Raw genomic sequence first — 6,646 nt, forward strand, 5'->3', positions numbered from 1 at the left:
GCAGGTGCGGCGCCAGCCGCTGTTCTGAGCTGCGGCTTCCCCCAGACCTGCCAGGAGATGTGCCCTGCTCCCCACAGACACCGCAGCGCCGCTCCCACCTGCGTCCCCGGCGCCTGAGCGCTGCCAGAACACCGTTACGCACATGGCTGTTACAGAGAGCAACGCACGGCACCGTGACGTGACCGGGTCCTAATACTGCACCGGGGACACGTTGTTTTTCTGACTGCACCCGTGCAGTGTCTCTGCGCTGGGGACAGCGGGGCTGGGCTGCAGCAGAGATGTCACCCAGCACGGCGTCAGAAGCCGGATGATGGAGCAGGGAGCGCTCTGGCCGAAACAGGCAGGGTGTCCTTCCAGCCGCAGTCACTCCTCAGGGACAGCCCCATGACAGAAGATATTAATAGGGTAGAGAAAAAAATTGCATTTCAGCAAGAAAGCAGAGAGGGGTGAGAAAGGGGTCAGGAACAAGCAGACCTGACCTCATTAGAGAAACAGCAGGAGGTAGGGAAAAGCTGCAAAGATAAGTCAGGGCTGTGCTGAAGGAAAGAGAAGCCAGCAAGGGAGAGCTTTGATTTGTACTTTTTAAGGGAATGAAAGAGATGGAGGAAGATGGTGGCAGGGAAACATTCTCCAGCGTTTCTGAGATGACAGCAATGGCCACGAAGGCATATGAAACGACCCTTTCCTTCCTTGGACAGAACAAGATTGAGGAGGCCAATTAACCAGGGAGGCAGAAGCACACGTGTGCCCCAAGCCTGGCTGCTGTTCAGCTGCTGTGCGTGACTGACTTGCAATCTCAGGCCACAGAAATGTCAAAAGCTTTGTGTAATTTTGTATCATTAGAGATAATAAATCAGCGTGGAAAGGGCTAAGTGAAATGCTGTAAGAGCCACCAAGCTGCATATATAAAAGGATGCTACAATACGCACTACAGCAGGTAGTCCAGGTTCAAATGCTCCGGGTCCTGGGGAGGGCTCTCTGCAAATATCTCCAGATACCAGAAGAGGTTGAAACAAAGCCCAAGCGCCATCCCCTCACAGGATTCTGAGTGCACCAAATCCCCATCTGCATTGCTGGCATTAGCTGCAGGCACCTCCACCAACCATCTGTTCCAGGCATTTCACTGCACTGACGGTGGCAGGTCGGGGCAGATGCTGTCAGTGCAGGGAAACCTGCGTTTTCATGGTGCTGTCCCTGGCACAGAACAAACCACTCTCAGCCCTGCCCAGCAAGTGTAAGGGCCGGACGCTTTGCTCCCTTCCCAGAACTTTCCTATGACGGGCAAGAGGACAGATCTATTTAAACGATGCCTTGGGAAGGATAAGATTCAGTGCCCATCAAAAGCTTGTTGTAGCCTCCAAAAACCTCAAGAAATGGACACAGTGACCACAGCTCATCCTACAGCACCCACTCCTCCGTGCGCAGGTGTGGTGGGGGGAGCAAGGTATTGCTTCATCTCCTCCGGACTGGGTACTGGTAGGAGACACGCTGGAGATTTGCTAAGTGGCCCCAAACAGCTGCGCAGTGCACTTGGGTCACTGGTCCTCTCCACCACCCAGTGCCCTTCAGCCACGGCACCGTCGGCGTGTGCTCAGGCAGGAGCAGACCAGGCCATTCCCACAACATGTGATGCCCAGCGCTGTGCCACAGCACTCAGCCAGCAGTGAGCTAAATTCAGCCCCTTACAGCACTCGAGCCCCAGTTCAGGAAAGCATGTGATTAATTTTAAGAATGCATTTAAACGTTTTCTTGAATAAGCCCCTTGAATAAGCAATAATCTCTCTACAAGCACTTCCACAGAAGTCACCCGAGCGAGCTGCGGTGGCTGACTCCGGAGGCACCCCGCCGCAGCAGGCAAAACCCGCCCTGGCTAAACCAACAGCAAAACTCCCACCCACTCACGCGCGGGCAGAATTTCCTCCCATGCCTCACATATGTCTCTTTTTCTGTGTAAGTTATGCAAACTCAGCATACTGACTGCCCCCGAGGGGGAACACGCGTACGTTCTGTGTCTCTCTTGAGCACCAAGATCACTACAAACGCTGTATATACACAGTCTTCACATCGATCAAAGCGAATTTAGCTCATTAAAAGGGGATTCCATGCAGAAAGCTGATTTCCTCGGCATGACTACAAATTCAGACACTCGTAATACGTTTTAGATGAAAAAAAAATCACAGACTGAACAAAATGCTTTTTTGCCTCCAGTCAAAACTTTCTTAGTATCACCGTTAAGGAGCTTTTTATCTCCTTTTGCAACTGCCTGAAACTGAGCCACCCGTAGAAGCCCAGCCCAGCCAGGATCAAACAAAACTCATCTTCTCCTGGCATGCCGCCCACTGCCTCACCGTGAGGCTTCAGGGGCCGCATCCCACAGCGCCACATCAGGAGAGCAGAGCCCTGCTCCGAACACCTCTGTGTGGCAAGAACCTCTGCAGCTGTCTGCAAGCAGAGGCTCCCCATCCTGAATTGCTGGGAGTTCACGTGCTGGCAGATGAGTGGTGAGACCTGTGAGTGAGCCTGGGTGCCACCGAGCTGCGCCTTGGGGTGCTCAGGGGTGCAGCCCTGGGCTGGCCGACACTCAACGTGGGCAAATCCTTTGCAGCTGCTCCTTCTCAGATAAGATGATCTGGGTCTGCATCCTTTGTACATCTATGGCAAAGCGGTAAATGGATCTTCGGTTAATCTGTATAGAAATGATCTACAGAAAATCACAGTAATGGCGGGGACTTAAAATTGCCACCAGATGACGAGATTTGGCAGCACGATGGGAAAATCGATTCTCCGGGTTTTGTCAAGGGCTTGCTCCTCTGATCTCACGCCTCCCACAAATTGTATTTCTCTGTCATGACATGGAGAACGACACCTTCTGAAATCTTGCAACTGGCTGGACGCACAGCCCTCTGCTTGCAGGGTCCCAGCACTGCCCAGCACAGCGCCCGAGGGAGAGGGGAGGCGCAGGGGCGCTCTGGCTCAGCCTGGGCTCACATCCCCCAGGGAAACAAGTGACCACGTGCAGCTGATTCGGGTCCTGACGCACTGTGTACTCTGGCTCTGAAGCTGCACTTCTAACAGAGTATTTTACTGTTGGGAGCCCAAGGTTTAAGCTGCAGGTAATCTCTTGGTTAAGAATGGTTTAAGTTATCATACTCAGCCTTTGAATGTTCCTCTCTTTAACCTGATGTTAAAATTTTCCTTTGTCTTTTAGTGTGTCATTTATCCCACCAGCCAACTTAATGCTTCTCCCACATTCGCCTGTTTATTTAAACAGTGCCCTTGTTTGTTGGTTATTCTGCCAAAACTCCATCCATGAGTTGTAACGAGTAGCACACATCAGGGACCGTTCAAAGTTGAAATTCATACAATCCGCCCTACAGCTCTGCAAACGAAAGTGCACAGAGAGAACCAGGGTTCCCACACACCCTGGCTGCCTGCAGCCCCCCGGCTGCTCCCAACTCCGCTTCGTGGGGCTGGGCATTCTTTCAAGGGATTCCCAGTGACCTTCTTCCCTCGCCAAGACCTCCTTTACACAGACTAAACGTGATGCAAGGCCAAAAGTACAGCCAGGATGCTGGGATCATCGGTGCAGTAAGAGGAAACAGAAGAGCCTCAAGTGAAAGCTGCACTTCATCATTCTGCATCCACAGGGCCCCGAAGTGCCTCTGAGCTCCCCTCCACAGCCTACGCTAACTTTCACTGCTACAGCTCTGCGTTACAGCTCTGCTTATACCATGACAGGAACAGCACTGGCTGCATCCTAGCAGCAGGTCCAAAGGGCAATGGGTGGGACATGGGTACCCCAGGACACCTCAGAAAGGGACAAACTCCCTTTGCTGCTGATGTCCAACCACGACTGCATCCACCTCCCTTTCACAAGCACAAAGGAGCAAAGCCCTGCCAGAAGTCATCGGCCAAACTCCCACCGACTTCACTCCACCTTCTCCAGCAAACCAGAGAAGTGTAAGTATTCTCCCGGTGCTAGACAAGCATGAACAGAAAACCAGGAACAGAAGTAAGACAACATGAGCTTCCTCGTGCCTGCAGGACAGCCGTTTCGGAGCTGCATCGCAGCAGACATCACACCCGCTCTGGCTGGCCTCGCCAGAGCACAGTTCTCCTGACTTGTGATGCCTCTCCTTTAATGCACAAATTATGGCTCCGTACAAGCTGACCACTTCCATGACGTTAAAAGCTTCCCTCACTGAGGTGTTTTCACTTGCTAGTATTTCATTCACTAACTACAAATGGCTTCTTACTCCAGACAGTGCCTTTTCTCAAGGGTGCCTAGAATGTCCAAAAAAATGCTGAGCTCAATCTACGCACTGAAAGAGCCTTAGAGTGCCCACTCCTCCTGCAGATGAAATTGCGTGTGCTGGTAGCCTCAGCATTAGCTCTGCTCCCCAACCTTTCATCTCACCCATGCTCACCACCGCAGATACCCACGGTTTCAGCTACCACTGCCCCAAGGCAAGCAGACAGCCAAGGTACCTGACAGGATCAGCCAGGGCGTCCCTAGGGTCTTGGGGAGTATTAAAGTACTCTCACGCTCTTACCGACTTAACATCACTTGCTGTGTCCAGCAAGGGGACAGCACGTGCCAAGCAAGGTCCCGAGTGCAACTGCAGCCTGCTTCAGCCTGCCAGAAAGCCCCAGCTGCCACCACCCCGGGACACACTGCTGCCACGCTGCCAGCCTATTCCACCCCTTCACCAAGCACCAGCCCCTGCTCCCCGCGGACCCATCGACCACCCCTTGCCTGCCGGTGGCACCAGTGAGCTCAGCGCTGCCTCAGGGTGAGGCACAGCTGGAACTGCAGCTGCTGACACACACCTGATGCTGGGGGCTTCGGTCTCTCCCACTCTGCCCGTGGCGTGGAGGAGGCAGATGGGTAGGGATATGGTAATGCCACTCTCTACAGCTGTCTGGCTCATCAGCACCAAGGCTGAGCCTTGCCTTGGGAGCATGATCAGAAAACACAGCTTTTCAGGGTCCCCCTTCCAGCATCATTTCCAAGGGAGCCCTCTCCACCCTCCCGACAGTCAGCACACCGGCACATAGACATCCCTTTCTTGCAAGGACAATGACCTGGCAGATGGAGAGGAACCACCTTTTTCTTGGAGCATCCTAGAACATATGAACTTCATCCTTAATCACTGGGGGCAGCCAAAATGCCATCTGAGACAGCCCCTCATGCCACCTCCTTCCCCACTCCCTGAACACTGCAGTGTCCTATAGCTGTTCCTCGTGACGCAGAAGTGCTGGGATTTATCCCTTGCTGCTGAACTGCTGGAAGTGGGGAACTGCCAGACCCAGGAATCAGAGACACATGCCCTCACCCTCCTCCGACACCTGGCTGCAAATTCACTAAGCAGCACAGCAGCCTGTCAGGAAGAGAGAGAAGTTGGCAGGGATGGTGTGGGCAATGAAACCCTAGAGAGGATCAGAAAGAGAGCAGCTGCTGAGGGATGCTGGACTCTGCCGGCTCCTTTGGGTTGCTGTCAAGGTTTTACTTTCATCTGCAGTCCCACCCATCCCTTCCCTTTGTGACAGAAGGCACCTGGCACAGGCAGCAAGTAACTATTTGCCTGTAGGATGCCAAAGCTCTTCAGGTCGTACACAAAGAATTTAATTTTTTAATTAAAAAAATTTAGGTTAGCGGTTCCATCAGCTTTTACAAAGCATTTGTCCCTATTGTTAATGGGAGAGGGAAAGCAAATCACATGGGAGCCTGTAAGGATCCCTGAATAACTGCACACAGGAAGCAATAGCCATGGCGCTAGGAAATCAGATTGGATTATCACCGTGGCTTCTTTCAGCTTTAGGAATCACTACATTTACAAGAAAAATATGTTTTTAGAAGAACCATTTAAAACTCTTCATTTATTTAATAGCATGTGCCATTTAATCTGACAGTAGAGAACTAACAGGAATTACTCACTAAACTTGTACTGCACTTTCTGCATATCCCATTGACTAACCTTCCATCAAAGTCAAGGTCAAAGTTGATTACACGCTGGAGTAATTCAATGACCAACAATGAAATACATCCAACAAAAGCGCAGGGAAGCTTCGAAGTGACCCCAGCATCCACCCGGGGTTAAGCAGCTGACGTTTGCACAGCTTCGAGCACAACAAAGACAACCTGCTGCAGCATCCCACATGCAGGGATGAAACGCAACTGATAAAGCACATGACTTTCGCCCCAGACATTTGACCGTGATTCCCGGGATACATCGGACTGCCGGCTTACGCCCATGCCCATGCCTCTCTCTCTCTCACCTTGCCAGGCTGCGCCCTTCAGCCCTGATGTATTTATTTGCCAGTTTTCCACTGCCCGCAGCCTTTGCCGGGCGAGCCCCGTTACCTGTTTGCTCATTGCACAGACGGATTCTCATTGATTCCTGCTCCCACCACATAAGCACTAACTAACCCCAGGCAGTTAGTTAGTGCCGGTTCCCTGCGATCCTCCCATCTCTGAACCGCGCTCAGACGGGCACGGCAGGTGGCAAGTGTCGCGGAAGGTGGGATGGAATGACACCACGCTTACGGAGGGGAACCTCAAGAAGGAATTCTGTCCCTGCTCTTCCCCATCCCCTGCCTCGCTCAGCCGTGCCCTGCCCATCCCTCGTCCAGCGCTTCCCAACCC

Source organism: Buceros rhinoceros, unplaced genomic scaffold (assembly GCF_000710305.1).
Source record: "Buceros rhinoceros silvestris isolate BGI_N320 unplaced genomic scaffold, ASM71030v1 scaffold19138, whole genome shotgun sequence".
NCBI lineage: Eukaryota > Metazoa > Chordata > Aves > Bucerotiformes > Bucerotidae > Buceros > Buceros rhinoceros.